The sequence below is a fragment of the Lepus europaeus genome, chromosome 22 (genome assembly GCF_033115175.1).
Source record: "Lepus europaeus isolate LE1 chromosome 22, mLepTim1.pri, whole genome shotgun sequence".
Lineage (NCBI taxonomy): Eukaryota > Metazoa > Chordata > Mammalia > Lagomorpha > Leporidae > Lepus > Lepus europaeus.
The window spans coordinates 23,113,481-23,132,408 of NC_084848.1; the positions used below are offsets into that span (position 1 = coordinate 23,113,481).

Sequence of the window (18,928 nt, forward strand, 5' to 3'; positions counted from 1 at the left end):
TATATAAGAAAGTAACTGGGGCCAGGGTTTGGCACGGTGGGTTAAGCCACTGCTTGGGACATCTACATCATCTATCAGAAGAGCTCCTCTACTTCCAATCCAGCTTCTTGCTACATGGGAGGGAGCAGATGGTGTTCCAAGTACTGGGGTCCCAGCTACCCAAGTGGGAGATCCAGATGGAGTTCCTGGCTCCTGGCTTCAGCCAGGGCCACCCCTGATCTTGTAGACATGTGCAGAGTACACTAGCAGATGGGAAATCCTCTCTCTCTCTCTCTCTCTCTCTCTCTCTCTCTCTGCCTCTCCTTCTTTCCCTGTCACTCTTCCTTTCAGATATATAAATTATTTAACAAGATAAAGAAATATACTTTCAACAAAATTTAAAAAATAATCTTTGGAAAGACAAGAAAAAGACAAATGTCTCAACTGCAGAAATGAGCAAACGTCATGAATAGTCCTTTCACAAAAGAACTCAGCTAAATGGCAAACAAACAAGCAAAGATGTTCAGATTCACTGATAGTCTGAGAAACACAAATTAAAATAACAATGAGATATCACTTTGCACTTCTCAGAGTGGCACAATTGAAAAGATCAACATCTCCTACCACCACCAGGGTGTGTGAAAAGGGTGCTTTCATACAGTGCTTGAGGACATGTGAAAAGCAGCATTGGATCATCTGTTCATACCGAAAATGCACATTCCCTGTATCATTCTATTCATTAACCTCACTTCTAGACTACAGCAGATACAAAAGAACCAGTGCAAATGAACAAGAACATTTACTCAAACATGGTACATGGTACAAAAAAAATCTGGAAATAAAATCACAGTCAATGGGGGAATGTCACAAATACATATAGCCTTATAATGGAACATTATGCACTCTTTAAAAAAGTGTCTACTGTAGCTCTGCCTTTTGACATAGAGGGATTTCCATAAAGCAGTGTGGAGTAAAAAAGCATAATGTATTGGAGCTGCCGCTGTGGCGCAGCGGGTTAAAGCCCTGGCCTGAGGCATCGGCACCCCATGTGGGCGCTGGTTCTAGTCCTGGCTGCTCCTCTTCCGATCCAGCTCTCTGCTGTGGCCTGGGAAAGTAGTAGAAGATGGCCCAAGTTCTTGGGCTCCTGTACCCACATGGGAGGCCTGGAAGAACCTCCTGCCTCCTAGCTTCGGATCAGCGCAGCTCTGGCTGTTGTGGCCATCTGGGGAGTGAACCTGCAAATGGAGGACTTCTCTCTCTCTGTCTATAGCTCTCTCTGTAACTCTGTCTTTCAAATAAATAAAATAAACCTTTTTTTAAAAAAAGAAAACATATTGTATAAAGAAAAGCACAGAAATCTTTCTAGAACCTTCTATTTTTGAGGGAAGAGAGACCAGAGGTTGCCCAGAGCACACAAGCAGATTCCAAGATACTGATAGCTTTCTATTTCTGAGCCCAGGGCGTAGATATAATACGGTAGCTTGTTCCACTAGTCTTTAAACTGTATAAATACATTTTAAATTCTCCTTTGTATTTATTTTATATTTTGCAAAGGTTTTTTTCTAAAAAGAAAATCAGAATGCAAGATAAGTATCCTTAAAACAATTATCAGAAAGATTTGTATATACAAGTGTATGTCTATGTTTATAAATTATATGAATATAAAGGAAAACACAGCTAAAAACATAGTAGGTTATTATTAATAAGAACAATACTGGAGTGGATAGTTTTTGCCCAAACAAAACTGAAAAGAATCCATTTAGAAAATCATTAGTTAGTTAAATCATCACTTATTGTGCCTGTGCATATGTAAAGTAAATTAAGAAATAAGATTGAAAGAAGAGGAAGTAAGGCAAAAGGAAGGAAAAAAATAAAGTTCATTTCTATCTTAGTCTCCAGCCCCCAAGATAATTGCATCGGATTCTGCTGCTCACATCAAAGGGCCCTTAACAGGTACAAGCAGAGTGTCTCACAACTTTGGTCTGCACGTGCTTCCTCTTCACCTCACCACGCAGGGCAGCCACTAGCAATGCTGCCCATTGTCCCTTCCATTGGGGTTCTCTTCCATTCTAAACCTTCCTTCTAAAAATTACAAGACAAGAACCAGCTCATGAGTTCCACCAGGGTTAAACTATACCTGCAGCAACACCAGTAAGGCGATAGCTAAAACTATCATCAGTAGAGAAACGGAAATGAATTTTAAACCAATTAGGCTGCATTATACTCAGAGCCAGTACAACGACAAAAGGATGCTTAGCTGCCTAACGGGGAGCCCAACATTTGCTGATGTTCAGGATCCCCTTGAAGACTTTTACGTAATCTTTCCCCAGTCACCTCTGTGTCACCCTCTCTACTTATGCTGTAGATAAAGCTAGCTACACGCAAAAGTCATATATGTGTATCCTCCCAATAAACTGACAAAATCCTAAAACCCCCAACAGCACTTGGTTCTTTGGACTGTGTTTCCTCCCAGTAATGTATTGCCACAAAGTAGCATGATGTAGAAAAGTTTGTAGGACCATGAAATAATGTTCCACAGTGCATTATCTATGGGAGTTTGGTCAATTCACTCCGTTAGCCTCTATGAACCCTAAATAACTTGTTTTAAAAACAGGAATTCTACTTAACTCAGGAAAATATTTGAGAATCAAACAAAATAGGTCATGGGAATCCTCGCACCATCCTTCCAATTTATAAACCTCAACCTTGTCTGCATTTTCCCACCATTGCGATCCATGTAACTAGGTATTCAGTAAAGGGGTTTGTTCAGTGGATATCCAAGGTTCTAGGTTCACTCTGGGAAACTAAAGGACCTACACACAGATCAAACTCATGACTTCATTCTCTTTTATCTCTACCATGTGCCAACAAGTTAAGACTGTCATGGTCTCAGTGAGGGGAGCTACTAGAACCAGGGAGGTGTATCAGTCCTGCCTCCTGGCCCCTCTGTTCCTCTTTGCTCTTCAGGGACTGCTGCTGCAAAGGCTGCCTTTAGGTATAACTAGACAGCAGTTTGCCTCAGCTGCATCCTGTGTCTCTCATGTTGCTCCCTGGGGCTTCTCTGCAACCAGCATGTGGAAAGCCTGCAGGAACCTGCGGGCCTCTGAGCAAACCTGGAAATGTAAGCAAGTGAACGCCCCAGGAGGAAACCCTTGAGCAAGAGGGCTTGGGAGCAATGGATAAATACTTCTTTCACCCTCAGGCAGAAAACTTGAAGGTGCATTCTACACAATTCCTCAGAGGGTCTCCAGCGGCAGTGAGCCTCAATTATCCACCATTATTTTATGCTTAATAGAACATGCTCCGATTTTAGCTTTCCATCCTTTGAAGTTCCCCTCCATCAAAAATAGGCTACTTGCACACAAGAGTCCCACAAAAGCATGGAAAATCGATGAAATTATATATATGCAATACAATATTATATAAAATGAAATTATATGTAATATATAATACTATATATATATATATAAAATCAACAATATAGCAAAAAGACAGACTAAAAAATGGTAACATCTCTTGAATAGGTTACTCATGCCTTACTCTGCAGCATTATCCTACTAGATTGAAGGTTGCCAACTCCTTCCCATTCACCTGTATCCCCAACTCAGTCTACTCAGAAAGACCCTGTACTTATTTAAAAGTGAGTTTTACTTGTCAAAGGCTCCAGCTCTCAGCCTGCTTGGGACCCCAAGGAGCACTATTATTACAAATGATAGCATCAGTGCTCAAAAACATCTCTGCACATTATTTTTAGCATTCAGATCAGACATCAGACTGAAGTAGCTTTTAATATGCTGTGGATACCTATTAAACTCCAAAAGCCCATGGTTTCTTCCCCAGAAAAACACACATAAACATAAACTTTGGAACAAAATACCAGAGGTTTCGTGGGTTCGTTGAAGCCCACTCATGATCTCAGGCCATGACTGCATCACACAAATGGTCAAATTCAGAAAGATTACAGAAAATGGAAATCTAACCATAGATGTCTCTTCCAAGGCCTCACCTGATTCTCAGCTAACTAGCACCTTAACTAAAGGCAGTCAGTTTAAGGCCTTAATCAATAGGACACTATGTATAGTCTGGGTGCTCTTTGAGCTAGAATGACCCTCAAAATCTACCATATGAGAAGTCTTCAAAAAAGTTAGTAAAAATACATATTATGAAAAAGCCCATGGATGGATTTCAACAATTTGTAAAAAAAATATTTTTATCATATTTGAAAGGCATGTACTCTATAGAATACTATATAGCAGTCAAAAACAATGAAATCCTGTCATTTGCAACAAAATAGAGGAATCTGGAAAACATCATGCTGAGTGAAATAAGCCAGTCCCAAAGGGACAAATATCATATATTCTCCCTGATCGGTGACAACTAACCAAGCACAAAAAAGGAAACCTGTTGAAGTGAAAGGGACACTATGAGAAACAGTGACTTGATCAGCCCTTGTCCTGACTGTTGATGTACAATTTAATACTTTATCACTTTTAGTATTTTTTTTGTTCTAGTTAATACTATTGGTTGAACTCTGTAATTAATACACAATTATTCTTAGGTGTTTAAATTTAACTGAAAAGTGATCCCTGTTAAATATAAGAGTGAGAATAAGAGAGGGAGGAGATGTACCATTTGGGACATGCTCAATCGGACTTGCCCCAAATGGTGGAGTTAGAAATGTGCCAGGGGATTCCAATACAATCCCATCAAGGTTGCATGTACCAATGCCATCTCACTAGTCCAAGTGATCAATTTTAGTTCATAATTGATCACACTGATAGGTCTAAGAGTCAAAGGGATCACACAAACGAGACTAGTGCCTGCTAATACTAACTGATAGAATTAAAAAGGGAGAGAACGATCCAACATGGGAAGCAGGATACACAGCAGACTCATAGAATGGCAGATGTCCTAACCAGCACTCTGGCCTCAGAATCAGCCCTTAAGGCATTCAGATCTGGCTCAAGAGCCTATGAGAGTATTGTAGGCATGGAAAGCCAAGACACCATGGAAAAGAAAAAAAAAAAAAAGAAGAAGAAGATCTAAATGAAAGATCTCTGCGAGTGAGATCCCAGTGGAAAGAACGGGGCCATCAAAGAAGGAGGTACCTTTCTCTGAAGGGAGGAGAGAACTTCCACTTTGACTATGACCCTATCGGAATAAGATCAAAGTCAGCGAACCCTAAAGGCTTCCATAGCCTTGGCAACTCATGACTAGAGCCTAGGGAGATTACTGACACCATAAACAAGAGTGTCAAATTGTTAAGTCAACAACAGGAGTCACTGTGCACTTACTCCTCATGTAGGATCTCTGTCCTTAATGTCCTTAATGTGTTGTTCAATGTGAATTAATGCTATAACTAGTACTGAAACAGTATTTTACACTTTGTGTTTCTGTGTGGGTGCAAACTGATGAAATCTTTACTTAATATATACTAAACTGATCTTCTGTATATAAAGATAATTGAAAATGAATCTTTATGTGAATGGAAGGGGAGAGGGAGCGGGAGATGGGAGGGTTGCGGGTGGGAGGGAAGTTATGGGGGTGGGGGGGGCAAAAGCCATTGTAATCCAAAAGCTGTACTTTGGAAATTTATATTTATCAAATAAAAGTTTAAAAAAAAAAAAAAGAAAGGCAGAGAAACAGAGTTGGCAAGATAGAGACAAGGAAAGATCTTCCATCTACTGGTTTACTACCCAAATGCCCGCAACAGCCTGAGGCAGGCCAGGTCAAAGCCAGGGGCCCAGGATTCCACCTGGTTCTCCCACATGGGTGACAGGAATCCAAGTATTTGAGCCACATTGCTGTTTTCCAAAATGTCCATTAGCAGGAAGCTAGAATTAGAAGAGTCAAGACTTAAATCCATGTACTCTGATACGGGATCCAGGCATTCCATGTGGTATCATAACCACTGGGCCAAATACTGGCCCCAGTTCTTGGATTTTAACAATTTTTTGCACCAAAATAAAACCATCTCTCTCTTTTTTTAAAAAAGATTTTACTTATTTATTTGAAAGGTAGAGTTACAGACAGTGAGGGGTAGAGACAGAGAGAAAGGTTTTCCTTCTGTTGGTTCACTCCCCAGATAGCCACAACAGCTGGAGCTGCACTAATCCGAAGCCAGGAGCCAGGCACCTCCTCCTGGTCTTCCATGTGGGTACAGGGGCCCAAGGACTTGGGCCATCCTCTACTACTTTCCCAGGCCACAGCAGAGAGCTGGATTGGAAGAAGGGTAGCCAGAACTAGAACCGGCGCCCATATGGTATGCCGGCGCCACAGGTGGAGGATTAACTACTGTGCCACAGAGCTAGCCCCAACCATCTCTTAATAACATTTTCCACAAACCCTTTGAAGTCCCCTCAGACCAACTGAAAATAATTGTGTTATAACCAGCACTGTGTAGTACAAGTCCTGGTATCAATTTTTCTCTGTAAACATCGCCAGGCTGTCTTCCTGGTGTAGCCATGTCAGGGTCCTCAGAACAAACTCGAGGACCAGGACTGCAGTGTAGGCAGCTTACTTGGGAAAAAGATCTGGGGTGAGGCAGCAGTCAATAAAGGGGGTGCTATCATCCCAGCTGCAGCTAAGGGAACCTGGAATTTAAGTTCACTAAGGAACATCCAGGAACCAGTGAAGACACCATGACCACGCTCACTGGTCGAGGGATGAGCAGAAGGGACCAATAATTCCTCTTCACTTCTGGCCTGCAGAACAGGAAGCAGAGTGGATCCAGTGCTGAGATAAAGCCCCTAGGGAAAGCAAAGCATGCCATGTGCTGATAGAAATTTCACTAAAATGAAAAGGAGGAGGGGGTATGGGAAGAACTCTTCAGCAACTGACATTCACAAAATACTCCCAGGCAATGAACTCTGCTCTAAGAATTAGGAGTCATGAGTCTCAGGAGAAAGTAGGGCAGAATAGGACGCATGAATTCATACAGCAACAAATAGTCACAATGGAGGAGCATAAATCCTGGTTTAGCTATATTCAACATCAATAGCCTAACACCACAATTACCATTTATTTAGTTAGTGCTAACAGCAAGATATGGCACTCACTAGGCACTTAATACATACACTGTCTTGTTTAATCCTCAGAACTCCCCTAGTACAAGCACTATTACCTCTTATTTTGTGGGAAAAGATGAATCTCAAAGTATAAATTGCCATATTCAATATGAGACAGCTAGTAAGAAACGGGTACAGGATCTAAGTGCCTAAGTTCACCCTCTTTCAATGACCTTATATCATCCTTAGGGCTTTTTGGTCTCTTTCTACCCTTCTTTTTCTCTTTAAGAATATTGCCTGAGGGGCCAGCACTGTGGCAAAGTAGGTTAAGCATCTGCCTGCAGCGCTGGCATCCCATATGGGCATTGGTTCAAGTCCTGGCTGCTCCACTTCCAATCCAGCTTCCTGCTGATGGCCTGGGAAAGCAGTAGAAGATGGCCCAAGCGCTTGAGCCCCTGCACCTGCGTGGGAGAACTGAAAGAAGCTCCTGGCTCCTTCAGATTGGTACAGCTCCAGCCTTTGTGGCCATCTGGGGAATGAACCAGTAGATGAAAGATTTCTCTGTCTCTGTCTCTGTCTCTCTGTCTCTGTAACTACCTATCAAGTAAATAAATCTGGAAAAGAAAAAAGAATATTGCCTGAGCCCTGACAATACACCAGGCCAGCTTCACCAAAACCATGTGATGTGGGTCCTAATGAAAAACCCGAGGGACCTTTACTCTGGTGTTTGGTGTGCTTTATGGCGAGTGTGGCTAAGAGCTAATTGCAGATCTCTTGCTTCTGCACACATCAGCTTTGCTTGCTAACGCTTGGGGGTAAGAATGTTGCCAAACTAAAAACAAGGAACTGGGCCTGAGAACAAGGAACTGGGCCCAATCTCAGGTTTCACAGACGCCCTTCCCAGATGTTCCACCGAGATTAACGGGCAGAACATTCCGCCGGTATTCCGAGAAAATAGCCCCCTTATCCCTACCCGGGGCAGCCACTCCCCATCTAAAAGGACCCAATGAGTACCCATGGTAACCTTTAAACTAGCCAATCAAGCCAAACCCCGTGAAATATGTTAATCCTGTGGTTTTTGCCTTTAAAAGATGCTTGTAACTGCTGCTCGGGGCTTCTCTTAGCCTCTGGTGACAGGGAGCCCGTTTGCACAAACACTTAATAAAAATCCTCTTGCTTTTGCATCTACCGGTCTGGAGTTTGGGTCTTTGGGTGACCACCCGAGCGCATTGGAATCCCAAACTTGGGGTCCGTCACTAAGAGTCTATGATGGGATAACTCAGTCTTGGAAAACTTAGTGATTGCCCAAAACCACAAATGAGTAAAGTAGCAAGGCCACTACAACATCAGAATTTCAAGAATGGGATGGGAGAGGGAGTGGGAGATGGGATAGTTATAGGTGGGAGGGGAGGTTACGGGGGGAAAGCTGCTATAATTCAAAAGTTGTACTTTGGAAATTTATATTTATTAAATAAAAGCTGAAAAAAAAGAACTTCCTCACACCAAAGCTTCAGCTTTGGGTCATTGAACTCTTTGCATAATCCTCAGCATAACACGGGAATGAATGGATGGGTGCCTGCTCCTGAGGGTCTGAAGAAAGCAATCTGCCATATAATCCACAGGGAAAATGAACTTCAAATCCAAGTTCCTTTCACTTCCTCAGCCCACCCTCCCTCCACACTCTGCTTAGTAAACGTGAGAGAAGCAAATCTCAGTTACCTTCCTATGGTGGCAGGGAAGCAAGGCACCTCAGCAGTCAGCCTCACTCTTTTGGAGGAGAAAAGAAAGCTCTTCTTTTTTTTTTCAATTAAAAGACAAGACAGAAACATTTCAAGGAATTGGCTCTCATTTCCTTGCATTATTGCACTAATTGGCTCATTATACACAATTATTAAATGTGCTTTATTGTGATTAGATGGTCTTTACTTAGAACAAAGGAACCATCAGGTCTGTCCTTTTTTGTATTCATTTGTGTACATACACATATGGAGAAGGCAAAGAAAAACTAATTTTTAAAGTGAAACTATTGTTCATGTGCAAACAACTATCATCACAAAAACTGCATGTAATTGCGTGGTACAAAAATTACTGTACAAATACAGGTTGGGGAGCACCTGTTTCTGGTAAATAATAAAGAAAAGAGGAGAATCTAGGGGCCCCAGTAGAATACTGAATTGCTACCATTTGCATAGGGAAAAGGAATTCCAGGAATGTTGACTAGGAATGTGGCATAGTAATCATCCCAAATTCTATATCTGAATCTGCTTGCAAGTGTAAATATTAAGAGAAACAGAGAGCATAAAATATGTCTGCGAGATGTCATGACAACCATTTAAGCAAAGTAGGATCAAGAAATAAAGGTTAAAGAAATAAGAATGCTTGCAACTAGTTAGCAGTTCTGCATCCTTAATACTTAATGGACAGGGCAGCCATGTAAATGCACAATCACCTTTACACTGCTTTCTAAATATGAGGACACATTCCTGAAATTCTCACTTTATAAATTTTATGTCGGCATCTGTCAATGATTGACATTTTCTTCCAACTGACAGCATTTTATCTCTAGTCATTATTATCACTGAACAGTTCTTATTTATCTCAGTTTTGATACAAAATGCCATCATAGGTTTAAAAGTCTCCACACAACAGATTCATGTCATTCAAGAGAATTGGAAAAATCTATGTTGCTTCATTATTTCCTGATGGTGGAGATAGGCTAAAGACTTCTTAGAAATTGTTTGATTTAAATCAGTATTTCCATAACTGGAACAGATAGGCTACAAACACTACCTTCAAAACATTTCCAATCCAGTGCTCTTGACTCAATGCAAAAAGACAGGATTTCTTCAAATCAGCTCTAAATCTGACATAAATACATTAAACTCGTGAGTGTCACGAACTTTGCTCAGTGCTATGGATACTAATGGTGCAGTGAGCAAGTGTGGAAGCATACTGAGGAAAACACACACAGGAACAGCTGATCACCCAATCATAACTCATGATAATGAGTGCTATAGTAGCCATATGTATTTTATGCCAACAGAAGGGCAGACATCCAGCCCAGTGGGGTAAAGGATGGTAGCTTTGGGATCCACAAGGAGGGAAGGACTATACTTCCAGGAATAGAGAGTCCCTTGCTGTACTTCTGGGGAAGAAAAGTCCTTGTCAAGGTCCCCGCGGGTGCCTAAAGGTCAACTGATGAGGATCAGACCCACCTCGACCTTTAACCCCTGTGCCTTGTATCTATAAAAGGAGCCCTCCCAATCTCTGATGTGCGACTTCCCCGGGCCCTGCTCTATTGGGACTGGGGAACCTCACCCGGGAGCAGAATCCAAATAAAAGCCTGTGAATTAATTGATTTGTCTGCCTGGGAAGATTTGTTATGCACCAGACACCTTGCAAACGATGAAGAAAGTGGATGGAAAATTATCAAGGAGGACTTCCTGGAAAGGTAATACCTTAGCTGGTTCTCAAAGCATGAATATGAATTAACTCAGCAAGCAGGAAAAGGCAGAGAACTCAAGGAACCATGGATTTCAGAAACAGTATCTTTTATTCAGTTTTATTTATTTTTATTTATTTGAGAGAGAGAGAGAGACCCATTTATTGATTCATTCCCCTAAATACATGCAGAGCCTGGGCCAGGTCAAAGCTAGAAGCCTGGAACTCTATTGGGCATTTGGGTCTCCCATGAAGGTAGCAGGGACTCAAGTATTTGAGCCAGCACTTGCTGCCTTCCAGGAAGCTGGATCAGAAGAGAAGGGAGTTGAATTCAGGCACTCTAGTGTGGGATGTGAGCATCCCAAGCAGTGTCCTAACTGCTGTACTACAACGTTTGTCCCACAATATCTTCAATACAGAGACCCACCCATAACTGGGTGTTGCTGAAGAGAAAAAGATAAGGTAAATGATAGTTGAAACAAATGGCAGAAAAATGAGTAGCAGCCAGCCTGTGGAGGGCCTCATAAGGAAAATTAGACCATTATCTTAGTGGGATCCTAGAGAGGTAACAAGAGTTACCTTGTTTAATCAAATTTTACCTTCAGTCAGGTCAGGTTTGCATTTTACAGTGAATGGGAAGAAGTGTAGTATGGTCTACAGATATGGAGAGATGGACTTGACTAGCAAAGGACTGGAGGAGGTTGATGCAGTGTTATTGTAAGAAACCACAAGGATATCAAAATATGCATTGGTCCTAGGAATTGAACAAAAGAAAAGAATAGAGCTATTAAAGGGAAAATGAAAAGAAATTGACTGGTAGTGGAAGAGACTAAAAGTCGAGCCAGTTAGATGATAGTGGTGAAATACTCAGAAATGGCAAATATTGGAAGAAAAGCAAATTTGGTGAGAAGATAAATCCAAGCAAGATTCATTTGGGGAGAATTTAGATTTCAGCAAGTTGCATAATTAATGATGGTTTGGGTAAGAAAGATAAGAGAAGAAAGCAAAACAAAACAAGATGAAAGCTCGAGTGATGTGCGATTGGGGCAGGGATCATTTTTGGGTGAGGACACAGAAAAGATGACCCTACATGGACAGGATCAAGCCAAATAGAGAGGGAGAGGCCATCCACGCAAGAGAGAGCAAAGGGAAGATGGAGAAAAAGATCCTGAAAGAAGAGAAAGGAATGGTCTTCACCCCCAGAGGACGACTCTCAGCCCGAGGAAAAAGTCCTGAGACACTGGGAAAGACAGAACTTCCTATAAAGGAGTCTTTGGTGTGGAGATGCACTAAGTTTCCTCTGAAATTCATGCTTGAATAAGAGAAATAAGATTCTTGCACATATTTGAAGGAGATGGGATGGGGAGACCAAAGCAAGGCAGATATTTTAAATGAAAAATCCAAGAGCACTACTAAGGTTGAGGATAATCCTAACCATCTGATAAGTTTTAGTGAGGATCAAAAATGCCTAGACATACATAAAAGGCTGCCTGACAATGGAAATGTTCCACTAAGCATATCCATACATGTGTTCTTGCCATCCTCAAGATATCACTAGGACTGCCCTGATCATTTTCTGAGAACAGGCATGACCAATGTTTGCTACAAGAGTTAACAAGAACAACGGGAGCAAACAGTATCCTGTTTGAGGCTGCTGACAATGGGATTCAGGATCTGGGACTTGGAGCTCAGGGCCAAGCTCAGCTCTCATGGCTACTTAGATGTATGCAAGCCAGAACACATGGGAAATCTAAGCCTTAACTTACTTTGACTATAAATTAGAGACCTTGAGTATACAACTTAGGTTATAAGTTAACTGTCAAAGTGAAATAGCTGATATAGTTTTATAAGATTAAACATTAAAACTCTGTATTTGCATACAGAGAATGAGGAAACAAAAATGAGTCCTTCGGAAAGGCAACTGGGGGAGGATGTATCATCTTGTCCATAAAAAGGACTCAATAGGGACTGAGATTATTCAATCTGGCTTTGGATTCTTACAATCAAATATAATAAAACTGGAAGTTTGGCAATATTTTATCCTCCTGAGTGTGTATATTCTACTAGTAAATATTTGCAGAGTATACCTAATTTTTCCTAATTTTTGCCATGGCAACAGGATTACCTAGGTTTCAAATCAGGCTCTAAGTCCATGAACAGCTGGGGGTATTTCCTGCCTCCATGTGATGAATTGGATGAGAATCATACCAAGCATAAGAGTCACCAAAGCCATCAATGACACATGACAACGGTGAGCCCCCTGGAACAACAAACTCAGAAGATATCAATTTCCATGGCAATCCCTCCCAATCTGCCACACACCCAAAAACCAACCTGCAGAAAGCCCTAACTAGGCAGGCAGCTGAAAATTCAATTTTGCCAAGGAAAAGGAGAAGTAAAAAATGCTCTAAGTGATCTCTATCTGCTAAAAGGGGTGATTTCTGCCACCATAGGTGAAAGTCCTGTCCCAAATCCTGAGTATTTATTCATCCTACTCTTTAGCAATGTGTAGATAAAGGGAAGCTCGACACCTCTATCCCTGATGCTGAATATCTAAAAAAGAACAGAAACCACACCAGCAAACACGGAGACTGTTTAAAAGAGACCCACAGACCTTTTGCCTGGAGTACATGACTGCTTATCAGGCCACATACAAAAGTTGAATTTTTTTTTTATCTCCTCAATTGCCCAATCTTTTGTTTTGTTATGAAATACAATGTATTTGGGTTACATCAAAAATTCCTATATGAATTTTAGGAGATAATCAATTTTGAGTAAATTAAATTGCAGTGTATAATAATGTATTTATTCAGTAAGTATTACTAACTTCTACTTATTAAAACTAACTCTAAAACTGTTAGATGCTAAATTGAGTTATTGGTACAGAGCAAAGCAAAGCTCCTACCAATGTGATTTACTCATCCAGTCTCGATATATGTCCTGAATATAAGTTTCTCAAGAAAGACACTGTGATAGCAAGGTGACTTCTTGATGGCGTATGAGATGGAAAGAGTCTGGAAATACCATAATGGGGATAATACACAGAAATTATGAGAGCAGACATCTATTAGCATGGAAGAGAACCACTTCAAAGGGTTAGGAAATGTCATAATTCAGAAGACAAAGCTTCAATAATACATGATGGAAGTAAAGATAGGGAACTGGGAAAAGACTTTCTTTTTACTAGAGCTGCAAAATCAAATAAAGAAACAGGATCCAGGAAGTTCTAAGGAGGAGAAAGAAGAGGATGTTGTTAAATTAGGGTTCAGATTGCTTCAAGAAAATAATTTTGACATGAAATTGAAGTGGTGACTTAGACTGAGAAAGAAAGAAAAGATCCTACTTCTCTAATGATTCATAAAATTGCAAACTTGATTTTCCCTGTCTGTAACTGTCCACACCATTTACCCAACCAAAAGTGTTTGAATTTGCCATTTTCATCTTCTAGGTATCTAAACAGCCCCTCACTTCCCCTATGCTCAAATAGTTCTTCTTTGGGCCTAATCTAAATTCCACTTGTTGCAACTTGAAGCTTTTTTTGCTTGCTGGGTAAGTGGCAGATTTGGTGCTAGACAGATTTGTACAGTTCAAGGACTCTACATGTTTTGCTCTGGTGCACTTAGGCTGAATTTTGAGGTCACAATCTCCTGGTGTTCAACTCCCATATTATTTTAGCTCCACTTGCTGTAGCAGGAAGAGTACAATATTGTGAATCAAGAACCCTAGGTTCTGAGTGCGAGCTTCGTGATCTTGGGCCTCAGTTTCTTCATGTGGAAAATGATACGAAGACTACTTAGCATTATGCCTTCTCCACAGAGCTAGAGCCAGGGTGAGAGAAATGCCTGAACTGCTTCAGGTACAAAATTCAAGGAAGCACACATACACACACACACACACCACACTCAGTAGCCAAAGTAAGTAATGTTTTAACATACTACTTAAAATATCAAAATGGATGCAAATTCCAAGGCGAAAAATTATAAAAATTTTAAATAGACAAGACTCCTTCTCTGCTATTGCACAACTTAGCCTTGCTCACCTCGTGCTAAAAGACAAGTCCTGTAAGAGTGATCCCTTCTGCCTATGCGAATCTATGATTCCCAAGAATTCAGATCAAAATAATTCCATGGGCAACTTTTTCACTATCTTTATCCTGAATCTATCAAAAGCCAATCTAGGGGCTAACTCGGCCATTTCTAACACCAGAGATTACACTTGGAGCCAAACTTGCCTGGCTTTGTGACTATCTGATTCTATTTTCTTTTTTTTAAAGATTTATTTTATTTATTTGAAAGAATCAGAGAGAGGTAGAACCAGAGAGAGAAAGGTCTTCCATCCGCTGGTTCACTCCCCAAATGACTGCAACAGCCAGAGCTGAAGCCAGGAGCCAGGAGGTTCTTCCAGGTCTCCCACATAGGTGCAGGGGTTCAAGGACTTGGGCCATCTTCCACTGCTTTCCCAGGCCACAGCAGAGAGCTGGATCAGAAGTGGAGTAGCCGGGACTCAAACTGGCACACATATGGGATGCGGGCACTAAAGACCAAGGCTTTAATCCACTGTGCCACAGTGCCAGCCCCCTGATTCTACTCTTAAATGCAAGATGGGGCAATGATGTCCTGCCCTGGACATAACCATCCCAGACTACCTCCAACACTCTGGTGATCTGGAAAAGTCAGGTGACGGTTCACTGACAGAGTGTGGAAATGTAAAGCAATCCACTCCCTCTTTCAGAACACTTATACAAAACGTGTATTCGAATAAAGGGAAGTTTCAGTACTAACACCATATTAAAAGGCAAACCCACTGAAAATCACGTCCCATCGTTGCCTCTGGGCCAGCAACTAGGCAAAGAGAATAACAGAGACGTAGCGTGATGAGATGAAAAGCTCTCTGAGCTCATTTAAATCTGAGTTGTCTATCTTCCCTTAACTCCCTCAAACTCACAGAAGAACTTGCCAGAGATAATCTGTAACTGGGACCACTTTGAAAAACAAAGGAGCTACAAAGGAAAGTGAATTGAGTTTAATATTTATGCAGGTCAGTTCTAATTAAATTAACACTCATGGATATGCTAAGCAGCAGTGGTCTGCTTTTTTACTAGTTATCCTTTCTTACCAATTACTGCACATTTAAAAAAAACAACTCTCAATTATACTTGATATAGTATAGGATATAGAAAAGGAAAAAATTAAGCAAAGCAAAATTTTTAAAGGAGGAAATAAATATCAAAAGGTCCTTCTTCCAATAAGAATTAGCATTCTGCAGTTAGTGACAAATAATGAATCAGCAATCAACATGGTCACTGTTAGACCCAATGGTTAAATTTATTACAGATAAATATTTAATGTCTGAAATTTCCCTTAATTCTATTTACCACCTCCAGTAACCAATTAAAGATATTATTAACCTCATTCTTTGAATCTTGAAAACTGGAGCTTAGAAAGTTCATTAAGGCAGGACATGAATACAAGACAGAAAAGGTGTAGGGAGAAGCCAAGGGGTGCGCTCAGTGTGTTGACATTATTCTTGGTGACATTAGGAAGTAGTTGAGAGAATCTCTTCATAAGTGGAATTCAAACGCTGCCTAAACAAGCAGTTTTGGGGCAGTTGATTTGTGAATAGCTTAGGTAACCTCTTGGGGTGCCTGTACCCCACATAAGAGTGACTGAGTTAAATCCTGGCTCCTCTCTCAGGGCCGGCTTCCTGCTAATGAGCACTCAGGGAGGCAGCAGGTGACCCTCAAGTGCTTACATCTCTGCAGTCCACATGGGAGACCTGGAATGAGTTCAAGATTCCAGCTCCAGTTGTTGTAGGCATTTGGGGAGTGAATCAGTAAGTGCTTCTCTCCCTCTCTCTCTCTCCCTCCCCCGTTTTATTTCTAATAAAATGAAAATAAACACAAATTAGGAAGGAAATCAATTCCTATTCAGTCCTCACTATTCCCAGCTACACATCCCAGTACAAACAGTATTATATTTCCCCCTCACTGAGATGAAATGGATTCACACAGCCAGGACCAAAAGCAGAAAGCTCCTCTGGAGTATTTCTGGGTGGTGGCAACTCAGCCACCTGACATGAACACTCAGGAAGCATAGGATAATACATGAAGCCCCTTTCTTCCACAGACTCCATTCATTCCCAATTTACCTCACTTAGTCTGGTTATGTTTCCATACTTGTAAAGTGGCATTAGTCATAATTCCTGCTTGACTCTTAGGATACTGTATTAAGTCAGTAACATACACAAAGGGATGACCCTAGTGACCGATGCATAGTAAGCATTCAGTAAATGTGAGTTACTCTTACTAGAAAGGCAGAACATTTCCATTTTTATCAATAAGGAAATGAAGATCAATGGAAGTTCAGGAACAAAGATCACGACGTGAATGAGATAAAAGAACACTCAGCTCAGTGCTTAGGCTAAAGGAAAGCTCAAACTTAATAAAGACATTACTTGTTTTGGGTTTGGGCCAGATATCACACTACATTGAGTTCTTCTGACTCCAAACTCTGTATCCACAGAAACATTTGCATTGGGTTGACATCAGAGTGCCAGGCCTGCTGGCTATAGTGCTATCTGTGCAGATTTGAAGTTTGAAGCCCAGGGGTCTCTTCAAAGTCGAGAGGGATTTTAGACTGCATTCAGACAGCTACTTGATGTCATTCTGCACGGCAGATGTCCACAATAGCCTGGCATCCTTTCTGATCGTATCAGCCTATTTTTTCTGCTGTTGAGCTGTGACATTCCATACAACGCTCCTTTGCAAACTCATCTGGGGGATGCAGCTGTTCAGGACTTGCAACTAAGCGATTCTATAGCTATCTAGGCTTCCTACAGTTTTTACTCTTTGGCCATACTCTCTTTGTTTCACAAGGCCCTTAATCATGTGGCCTGAGTTTCAGGAATACAATGAAGAAAGCCATGTTGTACGTAAGTCTTTCACAAATCCTGTCAGTCTGAAATCTAGAAGTGTATATGGAAGCAAAGTCAGAAATCCCATCGCCTTATTCCTTTATTTCATAAATGAAGAATCCAAGACCAGAGAAATTTTAAAAAGGGCACTCTGCCAACAAGTAGCAAAACCAGAGGGACTCACTATCGTGATTTCCAATGGTTGCCAGTTAATCTCTCCTAAAGTATTAATTGATAATTACAGAGTTAATCTGATAAAGGGATTAAGGTTAGACCCCTCTCTGGGGTATTTTAATTTAGGTGGATTTAAATCTCCAAGTAGATGAAGTTATCATAGTATGAAGTCAAGCCAAGTGACTCCATATTACAGGAAGTGGTGATGCCTTCCAGCCCTGAGATCACCCTTCCCTGGAAATATAACACAGGAAGAGAATTCCTGCCTTTATTATAGAAAATGAAGGCTGCCCTCATGTTATTCTAATTTCCTTGATGACACACACAAAAGAAATGGTGAAGCTTAGTAAAGAATTTTAACATTTTCTGAACAATGTTCATAGCACCTGGGCAAATGGGCCCAAGCCGATTTTCAAGGTTCTAGATCCTCTTATTCAGTTCGACAGTCCCCTGAGCCATACCAGCAGTGCCCAAATTAAGATCCAGCTTGAACAAAGAGAGCCTCTGTGTAGACCTTTTCCTACCAAATACTGAGTGTTAGAAACCTTCCCCCCAGATTTGTTACATTTTCGTAAGCATCCAACAACCCAAATTTGAATGGAAATAAAGAAACAGGGCTGACTTTCCCATGAAACATCTAGAGCTTCTCAAAACTAGGGGACTTCAGTAAATATAGAAAGTAGATCAGATAAAACACTGATAGGACACACGCGGTTAAGAGGATTATGCTGAGCAGATTAGCTGCCAGGAGAATGGGAATGCAGGCTGTGGGGCGGGGCAGGGACAGACTCCTACTGGAATCATCATTTCCTCCCCAGATAAACTCAGATCCAAGTCTAAAAGCCTCACTCTGCCCCCTTACTTGGTCCTCTTCCCTTCTCTGAAATGAATATGATCCGATTTACTCAGGTGCCATTTTTACTCTTTTTGCCCATATCTTGATAGGGTTCAAGTAACGACTCTTAGTGGGAGAAGCACAATCTGTAAAATAATAATTAAAAAACAAATCCCAAGCCAGAGACTTCAGAATCATGAGCCAGATGAAAAATAGGACATGGAATCCGGAAGAAGCTCAGAAAGCTTATCTGTGACCTGAGCTGCTTTTTATGTGGTCTCAGTAGCTGCACCCAACAATAAGAACAGCACCATAATCAACAACACTAGGTTAAGACTGAAAGCAGACTCACTGTGCAATGTCATGGAATTATATCAGACAAAAAGAGAATTTTGAGCATGAAGTTTATCAGACAAAAGAAGTTGCTGCTGAGACAGGTTGCAGATATCCTTCTTTAAACACCTTTGACTATAGGTTAGATTCTTATCTGGCTCATGAGATTTCAGAATGATGCTTTTAGACAAACAAACTTGAAAATAAAAGATAAAAAGGATGCCCAAAGGCTGCACCATGCAATGGG

The 18,928-nt window shown here is 41.0% G+C and overlaps 1 protein-coding gene across 4 annotated transcripts in view; it reads right to left on the minus strand.

Moving 5' to 3' along the window:
* Positions 1-18,928, minus strand: part of NRXN3 (neurexin 3) — a 1,693,693-nt gene that overhangs the window by 1,361,829 nt on the left and 312,936 nt on the right. The window lies entirely within an intron of this gene.